Source organism: Hemicordylus capensis, chromosome 3 (assembly GCF_027244095.1).
Source record: "Hemicordylus capensis ecotype Gifberg chromosome 3, rHemCap1.1.pri, whole genome shotgun sequence".
Lineage (NCBI taxonomy): Eukaryota > Metazoa > Chordata > Lepidosauria > Squamata > Cordylidae > Hemicordylus > Hemicordylus capensis.
Window position 1 is genome coordinate 135,825,203 of NC_069659.1, and position 23,178 is coordinate 135,848,380.

The 23,178-nt window shown below is 44.1% G+C and overlaps 1 long non-coding RNA gene across 2 annotated transcripts; it reads left to right on the forward strand.

Moving 5' to 3' along the window:
* Positions 1-1,623: 1,623 nt before the first annotated feature.
* On the forward strand, positions 1,624-22,706 carry LOC128349078 (uncharacterized). 2 transcript variants are annotated; one of them, XR_008318544.1, is made up of 3 exons: positions 1,624-1,737; positions 2,145-2,227; positions 22,242-22,706. It is a non-coding gene; the product is annotated as an uncharacterized LOC128349078 (long non-coding RNA). The 2 variants fall into 2 exon arrangements; XR_008318543.1 differs by lacking the exon at positions 22,242-22,706 and adding an exon at positions 13,109-15,381.
* Positions 22,707-23,178: the final 472 nt, after the last annotated feature.

The window sequence follows — 23,178 nt, forward strand, 5'->3', positions numbered from 1 at the left end:
ACCTTGTGTCTGCAGTGACATTATGACACATAGTAACCTGAACTTTGACTGCTGGCCACTTGCTCTGTCCCTATGTGTAAAATGGCTCCTTCGCTTTAAAGGGGATGGGGCTATAGATTATTGGCAGAGAAAATGTTTTGCAGGTAGAAAGCCACAGGTTCAGTCCCTGCTGTCTCCAGGAAGGGATGGAAAAGAGTTCTGGAGAGCTGCTGCCAGTCAGTGCAGACAATACTGAGCCGGACAGACCAAGAGTCTGACTCAGTATTAGGCAGCTGCTCATGTTTATATATCTTATCTATATATCTCTGTCTCTCTAAATATAAATATATAAAAACACGGTGAAGCAAATCTTCAGTGGCTTTCAATACTGTTTTAACTGTTGGTTTTCAGTGCCAGTGCCTCTCCCTCTCCCTCCCTCCTTGTGAGAGTCTATTTAAGCTGGGTAAGTAAAACGGTTCCTAAGCAGTGCTGAGCCAGCCTGCAGCAGTGAAGTCTTAGTGGTTAATGACAAAGCACATCTGTAAAGGGGAATCATTTTGTATAGCTGCTATTGTTTCCTCTCAGTATAAGAGGCTCGGGAGCCTAGGGATATAAAGAAATAAAATTGGGAGCACATGACATTTTTCTTATTAGCTCTTATCTTTCAATCATGACCAGCTGTCTTTTGCACATGGACAGTGCCTTTTCTTTTCTTGTTTTATGTACCAAGGTTAAGAAGACACGATCAAAGCTGAAACAATGATATTTTGCTACTGTATGAGTTCTCCCCTCCATTCCCTTAATCCTGTTCTTATGGGGACCTTGTGCTGAAAGCTGATCATTTAGGTGGGCTCTAAATAAAGCCAGTCGCTTGAATTCCTGCCACCAGCCCTTTTATAATGAAAAGGCCCTAATGAATGCTGGTAAGTGGTAGGAATGTGTGACCAGCTGCATCAAGGCAGGTAATACAGCTTGGATTTAATTGGGAGCAGGTATGGGAAGGCTGTATTACTTTAATTGGTGAGGGGGGTTTTCTAAATGGAAAGGACAAAGTAGAATGGATAAATTGTGCTGTACAATAGCACTTAAGCTGGGATTGTATGCATTCGTTAATCTGTTGAGGAATGAGGCCATTCTAAACAATTTTCTCAGTGAAACCAACTCCAGAAAGCTTGTCCCTTGTTTGTTCTCCCTTGGGAAAATGCAAGATTGAAACAGAAAATACCTTTACTGAGGCAATCATTTGCCACGTGTGGAAAGCGGATACAGCTGTAAACTACGAAAAAGGGATCTTTGTAGTACAATAAAGGATGGAAAAAGAGATAAAGTTAGGGATAAGAGAGGGCCTGTCACTGCATCCAAAGAAGGAATAAAATGATGACATTTACAGTGACAGATGAGACTGTAAAGAGAACTCAGGACAATTTAGAGAGGGGAAATTTGATATTTAAAAGAAAGGGCTCTGATAATTAAAAGTAGCATTACATTAAACTGTTACGCATGTCATTAGTGACAGAAGGGAACTGGTGCCTTTTGAAAAGTTAATGATTCACACAGACCTTCTCATGAAACTTTGTAGTTATAGAAAAGTTCATTTGCACGTGGAATACATCAAAGGCCATACATGGAAGCTGATTTTTCTCTGTCCTTCATTTCAGAATAGGACGTAAGAAAGTGCTAAGAGATGATAAGAACCGTTGTCTGGTATTGAGACGTATATTATCTGATGTGTATGGAAGTGTATAGAGAGACATGAAGGTAATGTGGGGTGCGGTCTGTGGAAAGGTTCATCATCTTAACTAAGCGAGCCCCATTGAAGTTAATGTTCTTGCTCAGGCCCCTTTAATTTCAGCCGTTCATATGGAAGAAACTTCACAATGGATTGTGTCTGAAACATGTAGTGAAGGCTTGGCATGTATTTAAACAACCACCCAAAATGCTTCTTTGACTGCTAATCAATATATTGGGGCTACAATTGACCAATAGTGCATGTGACAGAGTCACAAAGTTTTGAGCACTAACATCACTAGCCCTGGCATTCTCTTACCTCATACAGTACAGAATTTAAAACTGGGTTTTATGATGCTTCCACAATAATGAGTTAAGAAAGCAATTGTGACCGAGTTCCTCTAATGGGGCTTTTGCTCCTGTATATTTCATTACAGGTGGGGAAACCAGGAGGATTGGGTGTCCTTCGGAGTTCATGTTGGCCTGGCAGTGGGAGGAGAAAAACAAAACGAAGCATCAAGTGAGTGTTGAAGGAGCTTTTCCCAGGATCCCCAAGTGGGTTTCATGTATTGCTTAATGCTGAAAATGAGACAGATTCCGCTTTCTCCGCAGGTTGTAAAGGCTGAATTATCTTACTGTTACTATTGTTGGTGACTACAAGTAAATGCACAAAGCTACAGCCTATTTCAGAAATTCTTTATCGGAAGGTCTATTTTGTTTTCTTCAAACTCCCCCCACCCCACCTAGTTTGTTTCAGGAGAGGGCAGAGTGGACCTCAAACAAAGAAATCTAGTGTAATTAAAGAAGTGTTAACTCATCCTATAAAGGAAACATAAATGGATATTACTTGTTTGTTTGAAGATCTTACACACAGTTCCAATTAAGAGTTTATCTCACATTTTGTGAATTGAAAAAGAAAGTTTTGTTTCACACTGAGTATATAAGGAAAATGATTAACTGAAAATCTTTGACTTCAAATGAATACTCTAAAGTTATACATATTACTTGAAAGCAAGGCACACTGAAATACACAGAATTCAGTTTCAAATAAGGTGTTCGGAACTGCTGAGCTAAAATGAGAAGATACAGATTGTTTTACCAGGTGCTTTGAATACCTGGGCAACAATAGTACAACTGAGTACCTTTTAATAACAACCTCTTGTTAAGCCACTGAGTTTTCTTCTCCTTGACTGTATGCAGGGTTGCCACCTTACATTTTTCTGATATTTATTTATTACATTTTTTTTATTCTACTCTTCCTCTAGGGTTTCCCCCTTCTGTCTTCATAACAGCCCTGTTAGGTAGGTTAGGCTGAGAGATGGTGACTGGCTCAAAGTCACACAGTGAGCTTCATGGTTAAGTCAAGATTTGAACCTGGATCTCCCCATTCCTAACTCAACACTCTAACTACTATTCCACCCTGGACAAGGCACAGTTTCTTAAACAGTTGCAGAACAGGCATGCATTTAGTGAAAGCATGAATGTATGGAATTTCAATGAAAGCACTGAGAAGCAGCAAAGGGTGAACTTCATCAAGTCCTGCAAAGAAGAAAAATTGCCCAATGTGAATATCTTGTCTGATATTTGTTTATCATATTTATATACCACCTGATATGTGCATCTCTAGGTAGTGTTACACAGCTTTTAAAACACAACAAATATAAAGCAGAGTAAGAACAATTAAAACAGTTTAAGAAGTTAAAACAATCTTATGGGATTAAAAAAAAATTAAACAGTTCAAAATTTATTTCAGATAAAAGCGTGAGAAAACAGATGTGTTCTAAGGGTCACCCTAAAAGCAAACAGAGAAGGAGATTTTGACAGGGAGCAAATTCCAGAGTCCCAGGGCAGCTACAGAGAAGGCCTGATCCCGAGTCACCACTGAATGAGCAACAATAACCAGACCTCTCCCAATGACCTTAATAGGAGACAGGGTTCATGACAGAGAAGGCACTCTCTTAAGTACCCTGGACCCAAGCCATTGAGGGCTTTGTAGGTAATAGCCAGCACTTTGAATTTCTCTTTGAAACATATTGGCAGCCAGTGTAGGTCTTTTAAAATCAATGTTATGTGGTCCTTTGGGTTGCCCCAGAGACCAGTGGTCCCTTTGGGTTGGTATGGTATGCATTCTGAATGGTATGCATTCTGTACCAATTGTACTTTCTGGACTATGTACAAAACAGTCCCATGTAGAGTGCATTACAGTAGTCAAGCCTAGAGGTTAGCAGCATAAGCACCACCACTTTAAGGACATTTACCTCTAGAGATGATGTATCAGTTGAAGCTGATAAAAAGTGCTCCTGGCCATTGCTTCAACCTGAAAAACCAGAGAGTGTTTAAGATCCAGGAGCACTCCCAAGCTATGTACCTGATCTTTCCCATAAAGAAAAGGCAGATCTTAACCATCTCGCAGGTCCCAATGCCTACAAACACCCCTTCAGTACCCCACAGTCAAGTCACCTCCATCTTATTTGGATTTGACTTCCATTTGTTATCCCTCATCCAGCCCATTACCGCCTCCAGGCAGGCATTTTGGGAAGTTAGGACATTTCTTAATGAGGTCAAGATGGAGAAATAGATTTTGGTGTCATCAGCATATTGATTGCACCAAACCTCCTGATGATCACTCTTAGTAGTTTCATGTAGATGTTAGAGAGCACTAGAAACAATATGGAGCCTTGTGGAACTCCGTACTTTACATCTCACTTTGCATAGCAGCAGTCTCCAAGCAACACCTTCTGGAATCTACCAGAGAGGTAGGAACGGAACCAATGTAAAACAGTGCCACTAATCCCATCTCCCTAAGGCGACCCAGAAGGATACCATGGTCGAGAGTATTTAAAGCCATTGAGATATACAAGAGGATCAGCAGAATCACACTCCCTCTGTCAACAGCCAATTGGAGATAATCCATCAGGCCAACCAAGGAAGTCTCACCCCGCATAGCTCACTCAAAAGATGGTTTGAAATGGGTATGATAATCCATATCATACAAAACTGGGAAAAGAGTCTGCAATTAGTTAACTCTAAGGGATCCAATGCAGGTGTCTTCAAATAAGGACTAATAATAGCCTCCTTAAGACAAGGAGGCATCGTGCCCTCCCTCAGAGAAGCATTTATAATATTTACCAGACCCTCTCTGATAATACAGTTACCAGATGCAATAAGCCAAATTGGGCAAGGGTCACAAGAACAGGCTGTAGGGCATACAGTTTGAAGCAGTTTGTTCATGTCCTCAGGAGTTACAAGCTGAAAGTGATCCAATCTAATCCTATACGAGGAGTTGCTGGACCACTTCCACAATAGACTCTGCAGTAACTGTAGAATCCAGTTCAGGCCAAATATGAGAGATTTTATCTGCAAAAAAATCATTGAAGATGTCACAGCAAGTGACTTTCATGTTCGATCATGAAAGAACTCTATCTATCTATCTATCTATCCATCGTATGGTCTTTGACAGGCATAAGTTAACACATGACAACAGTGGTGTTAAGAACAGTCATAGCTCATGAAGACAATGAGGCGAGTCTCATGATCAGTGAGACCTGCCTGAATGGGAATGCGATCATTCCTGCAGCTCTGGGCGGCCAAATTGGCCACCCATACAACTGCCGGCTCCTGCGGGGATCGGGGGCCGCACAGCCCCTGGAAGTTCCAAGATGCCCCACACACTTGCGCGGGGCATCCTGGAGAGACCCCCAGGCCTGGGAGGCTTGTTTCAGCCTCCCGGCAGGGGTCTCCTCGTGTGTTGCTGCGGTGCAGAAACACACGATCAAATAGACTGGATTTAACCAAGGGGAAGGGGAATTAGGAGGGTTTGCTGCTGGGAGCCACGCAGCTCCCATGGCAGCACACGATCCTCCAAAAGCGAGCTAGGCTCCCTTAGCCTGCTTTTGGTGGATCGTGAGAATCTTCTCAATAGCTATACAGTTAATGCTAAAATCTTATTATTGTCTGAATATAAAATGAGCATAGAGCTAAAATCTATCAGAAGCGATACGTTTTTTAAAAGTTAGATTTAACATTTTGATAAAATAAATGCATAGAGGCTGAAAGCTATAAGATCTATGAAATCTATAAAACGTTAAGAGCTATAAAATAGATAGTAGATTAGGGTTAGAGAGCTAATTAAGATATGGTAGCGTTAATGTGATTAAAATATGGTAAGATGAGAGCTGTATCTCTGGAGAACAGGGGCGGCAGTGCAGGTATGGGCTGTATTGGACCTGGCTAGTTCTTGCTAGTAGCAGTCAGGTCTCAGCAAATTTCATACGTTGCTGTGCATCTTGGCGACATTATGGACCGGGTCTTACGATCAGTGAGACCCAGTTCAGGGCGCTGAGTGGGAAGAGCGGCTAAGCCTGCTCTCCCCACTCATGAGTGGGCAGGGAGCCCTGGGCGGCCGGATCGGCCGCCCACACGATGTCCGGCTCCAAGACAGAGCCAGCGGGGGCTGGGGAGCTTGGGGGCTGCATGGCCCCGGGAAGCCCCAATATGCCCTGCGCGAGAGCGCAGGGCATACTGGGGAGACCCCCGAGCCGGGAGGCTGCTTTTAAGCCTCCCGGCCGGGGGTCTACTCATGAGTAGCCACAGCGTGGAGCCACGCCGCGGCTACTCACGAGCAGATAGCCCGGGTTTGTGGAACACTCACTCCGCAAACCCGGGCTAAGGGGCAGGCTAGCCGCTCCAGAACCACCGGGCTCGGCTGCGAGCCCAGTGGTTCTTACGATCACAAAAACTGGGCTAGGATTTTCCTAGCCCGATTTTTGTGATCGTAAGAATAGCCCCTATGTGTTATAAAAGGGTTGAAGCTGGAGATTAGTAGGGAAACGTAGAACTGGCATGTGTGGCCTGGCAAGCTTGTAAATAGGAGAATGAGGGTGCTGGGGAAGTCTCTGTAAAATAGGCAGTGCAGGAGGATGTGCTCGATGCTTGCAACTTGTCCCGCATCGCAGGGGCACAGCAGTTCCAAGAAGTGGATATTTTGTATCTTCCATCTAGTACAGCCAGTGGAAGGGTGCTGCAGTGAGCTAAAGTGAAGGCTCTTCTGTGATTAGGGGCCTCTAGCTGTGCTAGGTATATGGCAGGTGCCACTATGTACCTTAGGCTTTCAGTGACAGGGAGCTTAGATCAGTTTGGTGCTATGCGTCCATTATGCACTGTTTGATAAGCATCCTGGCCTGCTTGTGGCCTAAGGAGAGTAGTTGGAGGGGACAGAGCCAGAGTGACGTTAGTTTCGCCAGCATGGTTAACTTCCAGGTGGATTGGAAGCGTTAGGGGGGGCTAGGCCCATTGGCAGGAACGATAGTCTTAGCCAATTGTTTGTTGTTTTTGTTGTTTACATTTTATATCCCACTCTTCCTCCAAGGAGCCCAGATCGGTGTACTATATATTTTGGTTTCTCTTCACAACAACCCTGTGAAGTAGGTTAGGCTGAGAGAGAAGTGACTGGCCCAGAGTCACCCAGCAAGTATCATGGCTGAATGGGGATTTGAACTTGGGTCTCCCCGGTCCTAGTCCCGCACTCTAGCGACTAAACCATGCTGGCTCCCATAATGTTGAGTATGGGTAGCCATACTCTAGCCTCCACTTTCACCAGGCCCACCTCCAGTTGTAGGCCAGCACTGGAGAGACAGTGAGGTAACTGGAATATTGCTCTTAGAAATTTGGACTGGACAAGATCCAGGGGCAGTGTTGGAGAAGGGGTCCAGCTGTGCTCTGTAGATAAATTGTGCCAGCGACTTGGCTTCAAACTTTTTGAGGACTGCAGGTATATAGTGGCCTCCTCTTTAGGATGGTGGTAGTGCTCCTCTGGGCATCATCTTTCTTTCTTTCTTTCTTTCTTTCTTTCTTTCTTAAAAATATTTTTACCTTGCCCCTCCAATACAGTAGTTAATAAACATTAAATATCCACATCATTAATAACATTAATACATTATAAGACCAGGTTAAAACCACATTTAAAATCACATTTTTTAAAAAAAGTTTCAAATTTATAATAAATTAAATAAAAAGTTAATAAAAAGTTATTAATAAAAAGCTAAAACCTGAGAACTATAAAAACTAAAGAACTTACCAGATATAAGCAACAGGTGAAAGATTAAAAAGCCTCTTTTAAAAGATGTGTTTTAAATTGTTTCTTAAAAACACTAAGGGAGGGAGCATAGCAAAAATATTTGGGGAGGATTTCAAAGTCGAAGGGCCACCACTAAAAAGGCCCTGTATCTAGTGCCCACCAACTTGATCTCCATTAGTGGCGGGGCCATGAGCAGGACCTGAGATGCCAAGTGGAGAGCCCTGACAGGTTCATATGGGTGAATGTGATCCAACAGGTACTCCAGCCCCAAGCCATTTAGAGTTTTAAAGGTCAAGACCAGCACCTTGAATCTAGCCCAGAAGTGAACTGGTAACCAATGGAGCTGTCGCTGGATGGGTGTGACACTCATGAAGCGACTTGCACCCATAGGTATCCTTGCAGCAGCGTTCTGGACCAGCTTAAGCTTCCGACCCATTTTCAAGGGTAGCTCCATGTAGAGTGCATTTCAGTAGTCCAATCTGGACTTTACAAAAACATGGATGACTGATGTCAGGTCCGACTTCCCCAAACAGGGTCACAGCTGGTGTACCATCCGTAGCTGGTAAAACACACCTCTACACACTGCCGCCACCTGTACCTCCAAGGACAGCGTTGGGTCCAAAAACACCCTGAAGCTGCAGACTTTGAGGTGAGTCGCACAATCAGTGAGACCCGCCGGAGGGGATTCTGTGAGAACAGCGGGCTTAGCCCGCTTTCCCTGCAGACGATCAAGGCAGCAGACTGGGCGGCAAGATCAGCCGCCCACACAACTGCCAGCTCCGTCACGGAGCCGGCGGAGGCTGCAGGGATTGGGGGCCGTGTGGCCCCCAGAAGTTCCAGGATGCCTGTGTGAGTGCGTGGGGCATCCTGGAGAGACCCCCGATCCCGGGAGTTTCCTCATGTGTTGCCATGGTGCGGAACCGCGCCACGGCAATACTCGATCAGGAAGTTCAGATTAGTGGAACACTCGCTCCACTAACCTGGGCAAAGGGGAGTAGTACTTTGGCGGGCTAGCTGCCATGGAACCACCGGGCTCACCTGTGAGCCCGCTGGTTCTCACGGTGACTGGAAAGGGGGCTAAGTTCCCTTAGCCCGCTTTCCAGTGATCGTAAGAATACCCTCATTGTCTTTTAGTGGGAGTATGACCACATACAAGACCAGATTTACCTCGCTGCTCGACAATCAGTTTTACCAACCCACAGCACTTTGGTCTTATCTATATTAAGTCTCAGCTTGTTTGCCCCCATCCAGTCCAGAACAACCTCCAAGCCATGGCTCAGACGATGCACTGCCTCCATGGTGTCTGCCGACTTAAACATGATATTGATGGCACTGCAGCCCACACCCATGGATGACTTCTCCCCAGGCACGTAACAACGATCGGGCAAGGGGAGACAGTTGTCTGGGGGCCCCACTGCCTGGAGGGGCCCCCCAGAGGTACCTCACATGACTCCCCATTGCCCCCTGCCCAGCCCCAAGGCCCCTCAGCCACTTGCCCTCTTCGCCGTCTCTCCAGCTTGTTCTCCTGGCCGGCAATCCAGGCAGCAGACACGCTGCAAAGAGCTCCTTTTCTCCCGCCTCTCAGCTGATCGGCGGGTGGGCGGGGCTTCCACGGAGGCCTCGTGTAGGCCGCAGTGAAGCCTGAACTCCAGTAGGGCCCAAGCCAGCCAGGAAGGAGGAGGCAGCCAGAGTGGCCACCACTGTTCTCTGCAGCAGAAGACCCCTTGCTGCCAATTAGAGTGTGAACTCCTTTTTGTGGTTACCTTCCCCGCCCCCCTCGTCCCGGATATATAGGCATCTGCTTGCCATAGGGCTTTGATATGGGGGGGAGGGACTGAGAAGTCTCTGAATATTTATTTTTAAACAGCTTGGAAAATTTGCTGGCTTAAAAAAAACTATCTAAAAAGCCCTATAAGTGGCTTGTTTCATGGCAGAAAATTACAAAAACTTCTGGAAGAAACAGTATTATATTGATTTTATTCATTCATTCATTCATTTATAAATGCACTTATGTTCAAGTAGTTTTGCAACCCAGAAGGTCTGAGTGAGAACTGTGAAGCATGCCTTGTGCTTTTATTTTATTTTTCTTGTGTGTGAACTGCTCCCCAATAACTTGTAGGGACTTCAGGGTAAATCTGGCCAACATGTGAATGCAGCACCTCCATTCCAGAGGAGATGTGAGTTAAAGCGCTTTAAAAGCCTCGTGTGAAAAACCTCCTGGAATCGAACTTGACTGAATTTGTTCAGAATTCTGAGAAAACAAACATAGGCTCACCCTGCATGGTTGAAAGTCTCCTTTGCTAATCAGCAGCAAGGGGTCCATTTTAATCATTCATCTTTCTAGTGTGTTCTAGGCATTAAAAGTAAAACAAATGTATAGTACTCAATGTATATCACTATATACTGTGAAGTGTGCATGTGTGTATTCAGTGAAATGTATTTCCAGGCAGCATACTTATTTTGGAATATCAGACTTAAATCCTTGGGGGCCTGGGGTGTGTGGAGGCCCTGGACTTTGAGTGGGGGGGGGATTTTAAAATCTTGTCTCTGGGCCCACTCCAACCTTGCTACACCCCTGCCTCTCCCAGAGGTTGCAAGTAGATATTGAACAGCATAGGGGACAGAATAGATCCCTGTGGCATCCCAAAGGTCAAGGGGTTGGAACAGGCATCCCAATTTAAGAGAAATAAGCATCCCTATTTAAGAAAATGTCTTTTTCACGATGAACCACACCACCCATTGAGATCATCAGGAGAGGTTTGTCTGCAGTTGCCACCGGCTCATCTAGTGGCTACTCGGGGATGAGCTTTCTCCATTGCTGCCCCAAGGCATGGAACACGCTCCCTGCTGAAATAAGAGCCTCCCCATCTCTTACAACTTTTAAAAAGGCAGTCAATGCACATTTGTTCACTTAGGCTTTTAATTAGATACTGTTTTAATAGTTTGATGGTTTTAAATAGTTTTAACATTGTTTTAAATATTAAATTGTTGTAGTGTTTTAACCCTTTTATTTGTTGTTTTTATTGTATTGTTGTAAACCACCTAGAGATTTGCATTTTGGGTGGTATATAAATATGTTAAATAAAAAATAAAAAATAAAAATCCCCCAGCACCACCTTATGACTATGACCTTCCAGGTAGCAGCCACCATATAACCGTGCCCCCAAATCCCAAACCAGAGAGATTTCCCAGAAGGATACCATGGTCAATGGTATCGAAATTCTCTGAAAGGTCCAGGAGAATCAACAGAGTTACATTCCCTCTGTCTATCTCTAGGCGTGGGTCATCCACCAGGGCGACCAAGGCAATTTCTGAGCCATTTTGGAAGGGTGGTATACAAATCAAATCAATCAATCAATCAATAATAAATTTCTATCTGTTATCCAGGCCAGAAGCTAGACTGGAAAGGGACTAAGTAATTGGATTCATCCGGGACTGCCTTTTGGGTGACATGGCTGCCGTGGGCCTTCCTGGTGCCAGGTGCATAGAAAACCACCCCCAAGTATTTGAAGCATAGGACTTACTTGATTGTGTGCCTGTTTATGCGCCAAGAGTGTCTCTTTGGTCTCTGGGGAAAGGCCATAATTTTGGTATTATTATAATTTATTTCAAGTTGGTACTCTTTGAGGTGGTCTTCAGTACTCTTCTTTGACCTATGGGGGTCCTCAAGAGAATTGCTGTATTGTCTGCATAGAGCAGGATGGAAATGTGTTTCTCTGCCAGCTTGGGGCGGGGTCTGTGTGTGAAAGTCCAGGTTGTTTAGGTGACCCATCATGGCATGTATGTAGAAGTTGAATAGAATCGGGGCAAATATGCAGCCTTGTTTAATGCCCATGTGGATAGGGATGGTGCTTGTCAAGTGACCTTAGGGGTATCATCTGACTTTCAGAGTCATGTTGTCATGAAGTGTACAGATGAAAAATAGCAGCTGCCAATCGATCGAAGAGGCTTCTAATTTTTCCCATAGTTTAACTTGCAAGATCGAATCAAATGCAGACTTGAGGTCTATGAAGGCAGCGTACAGAGAAACTGTGTTGTGGGTGGAATATTTCTCAATTAGGTGCTGAAGCACTAGAAACTGATTAATGGTGGATCTTCCCTCCATGAATCTGGCTTGCTCCTCCGCTAGGAGGTTTTACCAGTCTCTGAGTTTCCAGTAGAAATGTTGGCACAGAGCTTGCTGATTGTACTGAGTAAAAAACATTGAATCCACTCTCATTCCTACCAGAGAATCTACTCTCAGAAGAACACCTCAGAAACAATAAAACCCAGTGCCCGATATGCTTGTGGGTTGGGGGTGGTTGGCACCTTATGTGCTCTACACCACCACTTGCTTTGGGACACCCTGGTGCCCTCCAGGGTTTGAAATCTGGTGGTATCGGGCACCCATTAGGGCACTACCACCTGACCTACTCTTCTGCCCCTGAAATCCCTTTTCTGCCCCAAATCTGCCCCAAGAAATGCCAACTCCAAAAATTCTTTAAAAATAACCCCTTTTCCCAATTCCTTTGAAATCTGGGTGGTAGCTTCCTTGAATTGGGCACTACCACCCACCACAATCTGCTCTGGGCCGGCCTGGAGCCACCCCTGGGGAGATATAACTAAGGCTGCTGAAATCTCCATTATTCCCTATAGGGAAAAGCGTGTAAACTTCAAAAATCATTAAAAAAAAAAACCCTTTGCCCAGTTCTTTGAAAAATGGGTGATAGCTTCCTTGCACCCATTGGGCACTATCACCCACCACAACCCACCCCCAAATGGGCACTGCCACCCACCTCACTCTTTTACCCCCGGGACCCCTTTTTTTGGCCCAAATTCATTTGGATGCGGACTCTGAAAATTCAGATACAAATAGAATCTGGGGTGATTCGGGGGGGGGGGGACAGATTCAGACCCAAAACAAATTGGGGGTGATTCAATTTGGGTACAAATTGAAATGGGAAAAAAATCAATTTGTGCACATCCCTAGTGACCAGAACTGTACACAATACTCTAGATGTGGCCGCACCACAGTTTTCTATAAGGGCATTATAATATTATAATTAACCCTGAAGACTAAATTAATTAACCCTCAATGAAACGCTCAAGACTTTCCTGTTCTCACAAGCTTTTAATTATAATTAATTTTAATAATTTGTTTCATATTGTTTTTATTGTGTTTTATGTATTTTAATCTGTGATTTTTAATATTAAAATTTGTTCACTGCCTAGAGACATACATATAAGGCAGTATAAAAATATGTTAGATATATAGATAAATATTAGCAGTTTTATTTTCAATCCCCTTCCTAATGATCCCAAGCATGGAATTGGCCTTTTTCACAGCTGCCGCACATTGAGTCAACACTTTCAACGAGCTGTGCACCACGACCCCAAGATCCCTATCCTGGTCAGTCACCAACAGCTCAGACACCATCAGCGGGGCGAGAGGAGGAAGCAAGAAAACCCCAGCAAGGACCAAGACAAGTTCCTCAGCACTCAGAACAGTTCCCATGTAATAGACAGCTTGCTCCAATGAGTTTTAGCACCAGTCCAAACCTTTACTTTCCCTCACATTGACCTTGTGGCCTATCCCAGGATCGGCTCTCTTTCTGAAGAGCAGAGTCACTCAGTGCCTGGAGATTTGTACCCCACCACAGTTTTGTTAATTCTAGATGAGTTTGCAGCATGTCTGGCAAGCAGGGGATATGGCTCTTGGAGGAGAGAGTAGGGCTGTGCATTTGTGTCAGCCTGACAAACATGTCAGACCCAATGTGCCCTCTGTTGGGCACTAACACTTCCAAGTCACTTCCTGTTTGTGGCTTGAGATAACAATGGTGGATAACAATGGAGATAACAATGGTCATAACAATGGTGACTTTTGTTTCATAGTGTGTTAAATGTTGCTTTACTTTGGAAAACTGCTTAGTTCATCGGAAAATTGGCATATGAATGTTTTAAATATATAAACGAACCCAATGAGGACCTACACACAATCGGTGTGGAGACAGGAGGGTTTGGCGGGGAGAGAGGGTCAAGCCCACTCTCCCCGCATATGAGCAGTCGTTGAGCCCCGGGTGGCCAGATCGCCTGCCCACATGATTACCGGCTCTCTCACAGAGCTGGTAGGGGTGATGGGGATTGAGGGCTCTGCACAAGTGTGTGGGGCATTCTGGGGAGACCCCTGAGGCTGGGAGGCTTGTTGTAGGCACCCGGTCGGGGGTCTCCTTGTGCACTGCAGCGACTCATGATCACAGAAATTGGGTTAGCGGAGCACTCACTCTGCTAATCTTGTTTTAGGGGAGGGGTACTTAGGCAGGCTAGCTGCCGCTGAACCACAGGGTTTGCCTGTGGTTGTAGTTCTCACAACTGCTCAAAAGAGGGCTGGGCTCCCTTAGCTCACTTTCAAGTGGTCATGAGAATAGCCTCAATATGTAATTAATCTTATTTTCCTGGATCAGCTATGAATGAGGAATGTGTTCCTAAAACATCTTTATTTTGGGTTAGCAGACAGCACCCTGCCATATGCTTGGAACTGTGGGACTAGTAACAACAATGAAGACTGAAAGGGAATCATCCCTAAATACCTCTCTTTGTCTCACTGTCAAAGAGAAAGAAGCTGGCAAAAGTAGACCCCCTGAGTCAAAAACATTCTCTAGGGAAGTAACAAACTCTATTTTGCAAGAGAAATAGCATGACCTAATCTTCTCCATAGTAACTCAAGATTGGCATGAGGACTCCCCATCCCACAGTCAACTGCTAATGAGCTGGCCAACGACCAGAAGGAGGTAAACTCGTTAAAATGTAGGGAAATTATCTTTGCACCTGGAGAACCATCTCCTGTCCAGATAAAGCATTGAGGTCAGCCATTCAATCTTCCATGTACACTTCACCCAAACCATTTCCAGCCTTTTGTCCACTGGGTTTGCACCGAAGGTGATCAGTTTATGTAACAATGAGTCTCTTTGTTAAGCCTACATTTCAGCACCCTCCAGCCAGGGTATGTGACTTGTACGTGACCGCAGGGCATGAATTTGCCTACTTGTACTCAGCACCTTTATTGGAACCTATTACTGGATTCTTCATGGGCACCTGAACAGTGGTCTGCCTGGATTTACGCCATACTGGTTCTCAAGCTTGCGAGTGCTAGCTCTATGCCACTTACCTTTTGTTCCCTGCCTTTCTGGTTCCTTCCCACTTCAAGGAGACCTGCTCAGCTGCCTCTTTACAAGTGCACCAGACACACCAATGGGTCAGGATCGGTAATATTAATCTCCTGCCCCTATAAATCTCCTCACCCCCTTCTCTTCCCTCTTCAAGCCTCCACTTTAGCCCTTTCTACGGCACACCTTAAGCTGATTTATCTACAATTCTGACCTTCACCTAAAATTCCTCTTTGTGAGATTCTTGTTCAGACTGCTCCTTAAGATTCCATTGCCTGCCTAACCAATCTCTTCATTTCCTGTACCCCTTCCCCCTCAAATAAATCTTTAAACTGCATTTCCACCTTTTCGTTATTTCCAGACCAAAACTCTGCTCAGATTAAAACTGTGGTAGACTGCTCCCCCCATAGTCAAGCTGATTCCTGATGTTAGCCCAAAAGCATAGTTAGAGCACTCTGGAGCAGATCTATTAACACGAGGAGGGTTTGCCCACTGAAAAGCCCCGTGTTAGTTGTTTCAAGCACTTAGAAGAAATAGCAATTTGATTTTAAACTATATTTTGCCTGGCATATGTCATAGCATTCATAGAAATAATGTGCTACACCTAGACATTATCTAGGATATAAAGGAACCAGTGCACTAGGATATTAAGGAACTACTGATGGTCCATTCTGAAAACAACACTGCCAATTTTAAAATGAGTAGCTGTTTACTCAACCAAAGCAGAAATTTCCTTTGCACCCCCAGGCCCCAGTGAAGACAGGACACGCTTGGCTGGAGTAAATAAGGGCCACTTTATTCAAGTATAGTGATGATCATACTTGCAACGAGGTCCGTAACCATTCAGAGTGCGGGCACTCCTCTGTGTGGTGGCCGATCATAGTGAAGGGCATCCCACACCAGGGAGAAGGGCTGGGTCCTGATTCGGTCAGGCTCCATGTCCTGACCTCATCTCACCGCAAGGCTTACCCCCGCTGAGAGGGTGTGTGTTGCGCAGCACACTCCAAACCCAGGGCTGCGCAACCCCCCGAGTGGGGGGCCATTCCCAGCCACTCTGGTATCTGCATGAAGGAACAGATGGCCTTCCCATGCCCCACGCACGGCCAAGTAAACTTTTATGGTCCGCACGGGGCAAAGGCCCTTGTCCGGACCTTCCATGCACCAGGTGCATCACCCAGGGACTTCTAGAAGTCTACGAATTGATCACCTGCACTGTGGCCATGTTGTCGCACCGGAAGTGAACAGCCCGATCTTTGAACTCCCCAGCCCATATATGCACTGCAACGACTATCGGGGAAAACTCCAGGAACGTCATGTCCCTTGTAACCCCCAATGTTTCCCACTCTGAAAGCCACCTTGCTGCGCACCACCTGCCTCGGAAGAAGAGACCAGAGCTGTGGCCTCCTGCTGCGTCAGATTGAACCTGAAGCTCAGCCTCCAGCAAGAATTTTGAGCGCCAGAGGGAGATTCAGTTAAAGCCCCTCAGGAATTCTAACCACATTCTGGCATCCTCCCTAATATCTTGGGAAACCCACACCCAGTGATGAGAGGCTTGAAGGCACGGCCGGGAGGGGTTACCCTTAATGCAAAATTCAGGTGACCCACTATGACGTGTAATTATTTTAGGGTGACCTTCCTGGCACCCAGCAGATGCCCCATGCATTGTTCCAGGGCTAGAACCTTCTCTATTGGCAGCTGGCAGCACTGGGCTACCACATCTATTTCAATTCCCTGGAATGCGAGCTGAGTGGCTGGACCCTCTGTTTTTTCTGGTGCAAAAGGAACGCCCAGATCTTGTGCCAGTTCCTGAAATGTGCGCATCAGGTATTCACATGTTGTTGACTAGGCCAGGGCAGGAAAAAGGTAGTCATCAAGTAGTGTACCACTGAGAACAGTCCCGCCCTGTCCTGGACTGCCCATTCCAAAAAGGAACTGAAAAGTTCAAAGGCGGAGCAGGAGACGGAGCACCCCATGGGTAGAGCCCTGTCGAACCACTGGCTGAGATGAAGGCTGCCGGGTTGCTTGTGCCCTGCCCCCTCTCCTAATTGGCCAGTCCCCTGGCATGTGGAGGGGGCAAGATGGCGACCGCCGTGCCTGCCTCACAGACCGGTGGCACAACCCCGCCCCACCGCGCTGGCGCAGAGGCAAGGAGCAGCATTCTCTTTAACATACCGGTCATCCTCTGATAAATGCATGTCTGCAGACCCTTTCTCATTCATTCACACACACAGATGTGCCAGCAGGGATAATCTCTAGCATATAACTGTAAATACTTATTACATCAAACCAATGCATATTTACTCAGAAGTAAGTCACATTATATCTAGTGTGGCTTACTCCCAGGTAAGTGTGCATAGACTTATAGCCTGTATGGAAGGCTTTCAACCCCACAGGTCTTTATCAAGTTGAAATGAAACCTCACAATTGCAGGCTATATTTATTAACAAAAACATGGGATGGCTTCTGCTCCTGTGAACACTTCCTGTTTGCTTGGTGGTATTTTCTTCTGTATTCAGCTCTGCCCGTGTGAGAATTGCAGATTATGCCATGTTCTCCTCAGCCATAAGCCCCTGAAAAGCCCTCTCTAATGTCTGGAGCCTTTTGGCATCCTCTGTTTAGTTTCCGTGGGCACAGAAGGCCTCTGAGCTGCAGCCTGAGCCATTCACCATTCATGAAGTGTAGTTACAGCTTCAGAGAATATGGAGGCAGCATTTTCCTACTGAAGAGCAGCAGGGGCTGGAATCACATGGCATTTGCTTCTTGCTTTGTGCTCTGCAACAGCCCCGGCCACTTCCTTCACATTTTTTAATTCTAATGGTGTGAAGGTCCCACAGAGGATATTTTCTTCTGTGGTGGAAGCTCTTAAAAAAAGAAGAAGTGTTTGGCAATCAGGACATGCTACAGTACAGGTCGTCTTTGCTGCAAACCACTAATGACCCCTATAGGTCTGAGCACAGACCTGCATAAATATGTCACATGGTTTGTGAGTGCAAGTTTGAAATATCCTGGAGAAGTCCCAACTGTCTGTCAATAAGGCAAGCTATAGTTTTAGAGACAGTGCACACTTCAGACTCTGTAATGGGGGAGAACAGGAAATGAACTGCTTAGCCTTGGACCTAATTAGCCAGACAGCAAATTTTGAAAAATTTAATTCAAGGAGATGCAAATTCCCTTTTCTGTCAAGTTTCAGCTAGAGCTCTGACTCCTCCGAAATGAATATCCCAACCAAACACCTGTTGTACAGCCATATGAAGTTTAATTTGCTTCCTTTTGTTTAAAAATATGTACACTGCTAAAGCACACCAGGGTACATATGATTTAAAGTAATTGACGTGAGAGATTGAAAGCCCAAGATATGTTGCCTGAATAATACACAGTAAATTTCTGTTAGTGTGTGTGTATGAAAAAATTCACAGGGGAATTCAGGATACTGGCAGGCTCTACTTTTATACAAGGGGAAAGATTTTTGTGTGTGCTGTTTCCCTCAAAAATGTATCAGGGTGTGTGCATTGCCATTAGCTTGTTCTGCTTTACAAAAAGCAGTGCACACATTGTTAATAAACAGTTAACACATCATCTCTCCAAATGGGGCTGCTTGCAAGTGGCAATGTGCCCTGCACGAAGCTAATGAGCAAACCCCTGCCTAATATTGACAATTAATCAGGCATAAAAGCTTCTAGGATCAGGACCCATTGCCAAGCAAAGGAAGCTCATAGAGACTTCAATGAGCCAAGATAGGTGAACAAATTTGTCTAATTATATATCCGTCTCATGAACAAATTTCCCACCAAAACACTTAATTATCTATAGCATAAGCAGCTATGCATTAGCCCTGCAAGCAGAACAAGTTAGCGGGGTGTGTGTGTGTGGGTGTGTGTGTAACCCCTCTAGCGTGAGTAATAAATTGAAGGAAGTACTATTATGTTTCCTCAGCAGTCTTCCTCTTTTAATTGGTCTTGCATAATGAAGCCAAAGTTTTAGCAGTGGCTAAAGTAAACGAATAATAGTTACAGAATAAAAAGTGATCAACAAGATGTGATTTGAAATTATGTAATTACCGCTGGGTATCTCACAGCTTTTTATCTTGAGAAAGCTCCAAACAAAGCTGACCAATATATAGATTGCATTATTAGGTTGCATTTTAAAAAGACATTTTAGAGAGAGAAAGACAGAGACAGATGCATTGTTATTTCTAGATCCTTTCACTGGTAATCCTTAAGGAAGGGGGCTCCCCTCTCCTTTAGAATAATAATAATAAAAAAAGAATGTGTTCCTCACTAGTTAAAATCATGGTAGCATATTCCTTTTGCTGGAATCATCAGTACAAGGTCTGTTATGACACAAAAGAGGGGGAAAACGGTTTGAAGGAGAATAGCTGTTCACCAGAAGAATGATTTGTTCAAAGATGAGACGTTTGGGCCTTGAGTCACACACAAGTAAATTGGGAGGTTTTCCTAAGAAGCATTCTTGTTGACTGGGTTTTCCTCCATGTATCTGTTGACAGCATGGATCTATAGTAGATTTGTTGGAACTGCTGTGTGATATCACAACAAAGCCAATGTTATGTGCTCAACTGTGCTGTTTATACATTTCACATATTTCAAAGAACTGTCTTGGAGTTCCTAAACATCCAAAGTAGCCTATCCCTAGATATTATCTCTCTTTCTCTCTCTCTCTCTCTCATTCAATATATATGTGCATGTTTATAAAGAGAGAAAGAGGCATTCGGAAGAAGATACCTGAAATAGAATTATATATATATATATATAGCTTACTACCATTGACTTCAGTATAAAATGAGCAGTACAATCCTAAACATGCCACACTGGGTTCAGTAGTACTTAATCTCTAGTAAATATGTTTAGGATCGCAGTTTAAATACAGATATAGATTTGTTCTAGAAGCCATGGGCAAATCTTTTAGCCTCCTCTACCATGTGGGATTATAGTGAGATAAATGTTTTAAAACATTTTTGGTCCTTAAAACATGTTTGTCCCCCACCCCTGAAAGGAAACTGAAAAGGAAAAGGAAAATCCCTTACACATAATGTAAACATTATAAGATACAACCAACGAAGGAGAAAAAGAAAGGGGTTGGGTGGGAAGAAACTTCTTCTGAGGATGTATATCTTATGCTTCAAAGTATAAGCAATTCATTAAAATTCAACCAAATGACTGAGAATTCCTCTTCTTTAAGTTGCCATTGGAAAAAACTCAGTTCAAATGCTGACAAGAAACACATATCAGTTATCCATAGCAGGGGTGTAGCAAGGTTGGAGTGGGCCCAGAGACAAGATTTTAAAATGCCCCCCCCACACACACACTGAAGCTCAGCTCATGAAGTAAAGAAATCTTAAATGAGGCTGAATAGTGATAACAAAACAAAACCTGAATAGTGATAAAAACTGAATAGTGATAACAAAAAAAAAACTGAATAGTGATAACAAAAAACAAAAAAACCACAATAGAATGTCATCCTAAATTATTTTTTAAAAGGTTTTGTAAATTGTGGATGATGCAAGTCATTTAATGATACTAGAGAAAGACATGCTGTTCTGGTAGCTCCAGGTCTTAACACTCACATCGGTTGCAGAGAATGAATACAACTGAAGGAAGCCCGGGTGGGTGCGTGGCTGGGGGAGTCAGTCATGTGACTTGCCTCTGGAGGCCTCCCCAAGGCCATAGGCCCCCAGACAATTGTATCCCCTTGCCCTATCATAGTTATGCCCCTGGATAAAGGAAATAAATGTGAGGAAGGCTATGGGCCCTGATGGAGTGGCTGGTAGGGTGCTGAGAGATTGCTCGGAACAACTGGCAGAAGTTTTTACAAAGATTTTCAATCGATCTCTGGCCCAAGCCACTGTTCCATCTTGTCTGAAATCCTCTAATATCGTACCTCTGCCAAAAAAATCTAATATAGATAGCCTGAATGACTTTCGACCTGTGGCGCTTACACCCATCATAATGAAATGCTTTGAGAAATTGGTGCGGAATCGTATTATGGCTTGTTTGCCAGATGGATTTGATTCTTATCAATTTGCATATAAGAAGAAGAGATCCATGGAGGATGCTGTGGCTATGGCCTTACACACTGTCCTGATCCATTTGGAGAAACAAGGGAATTATGCAAGACTGCTTTTTGTAGACTTTAGCTCTGCATTTAATACTATTCTCCCATATAGATTGGTGCCAAAATTATTGGACCTGGGGCTTCCACCGTGCTTATGCAGGTGGATACTGAATTTTCTATCAGATCGTTCTCAACGGGTCAGGATGGGCTCTCATGTCTTGACGGATCTCAGTATAAATACAGGGACGCCGCAGGGGTGCGTGTTGAGTCCACTTTTGTACACGCTTTACACATACGATTGTGTTCCCAATTACCTCAGCAATAGGATTATTAAGTTTGCAGACGACACAACTGTGGTTGGTCTGATTACTGCTGGAGAAGGTGAGTCGGCCTATAGGAAGGAGGTGGAGAAGCTGACAGAGTGGTATAGGGAGAATAACTTATTCCTCAATTTAAAGAAAACAAAGGAGATCATTGTGAATTTCAGGAAATGCAAATTGGATTTCCAGCCACTCATTATTGAAGGGATTTGTGTGGAACGGGTTTCGGTGTTTAGATTTCTGGGAATAGAGCTGAGAGATGACCTGACATGGGGAGCAAACACCAAAGATCTGGTGAAGAGAGCACAGCAGAGATTATACTTCTTGAGAGTTCTCCGGAGGACTAATCTCTCAAGTAATCTATTGTTGGTGTTTTATTGCTGTGCTATAGAGAGTGTGTTGACTTATGGGATCTGTGTGTGGTTTGGGAGTTGTACAGCCAGAGAAAGAACACTGCTGTCCAAGGTTGTTAAGACTGCGGAGAAAATAATTGGGTGTACTCTTCCTACCTTAGATCAAATCTATGCCATTAGGTGTTATAATAAAGCTGTAGAGATAGCGCAGGATCCCACGCACCCTGGAAATGATCTCTTTCAGCTTCTGCCTTCGAGAAGGAGGTATAGGGTCTTAAAGACCAGGACCAGCCGCTTGAGAAGTAGCGTCTACCCAAAAGTGGTCTCAGCTTTGAACGCAGCAAAACACAGCTTCTGAGGGTTTTTTTGTATTTAGTTTTTAGAGTTTTTTAGTGGGTTTTTAGTGGGTTGATGGGAGGGGGGCGTATGGGTATATGTTTAGATTATTCTTGTTAGGTCCTGTAGTAGTGGTTGTAGATTCTTTTCAATCTCGTTGTTCTGCACAGGACAATGACAATAAAGATTTATCTATCTATCTATTATCTATCTATCTATCTATCTATCTGATCCATAGCATCCTTTCTCAGAAGCTGGAGGTGGCCTCAGACTAGTAGCTGTTGATCACAGAGGACTCTGACCTGTTTCTGTGGTGACAGACATCTTCAAGAGGAAGGAAGAGCACTGCTGAAGTCTCTGTCTGCTCTGTTGTGCAACACTGCATTTAGCCTATGGGCACACGGAGCAGCCTGCATGTTTTCCCCACATCCTTGTAACACCTGCTACAAGTGCTTTCTTAGTATGTAAGCCATTATTTGGGAATCTGCAAAAACTATACAACTTGCTTGTGCATAGTTCTCTTCACAAGGGAATAGTCAACATATAGAGAGCAAGGATGGAAAAGGCATGGTCCTGTTCACCACAGATTCTACGTTAGTTTGTTTGTGAACAACATTTATGGAAAGAGAACCATAATTTAATTTAGGGAACAACTTTAGGAGGAAAAAAGTTTCACACCCAGACACAAGACTGAAACAAAATGAATAGCTATATGTATTGTCCCACAATTCAATTATGAAATAAAATATGTACTTAGAGATGTAGAAAGGAAATATTGACTGTCTGTAGCATCTATGCATCTAATGGGAGAACTTGTCAATTGTTCAATAATTTAATTAAGGAGTTTGAAAGATTCATGGAAGGAAAATTGTAGCTGGAGAGTTGTATACTGTTGAGCCTTATTATGGGTAAAAGTAGAAAGAACTCATTTATAAATAACCAGATTTCAAAAGAATCTGGTAGATGATTGAAAAGCTATATACTAGAGTATATACTGAGTAACTTTAATTTTGCACAGAAGTATTGGCTGACCTCCGGATTAATTCAGCACTGGTGCTGTTAATGCAACCCCCAGGGATACATTTTTATCAGGCACAGTGGACTTCAGCATGAAGAAAAGATCAGTGAAAATCACCCCTCTTCCCTAGCACCAATGCTGTGTTAGAGTGGAGGTC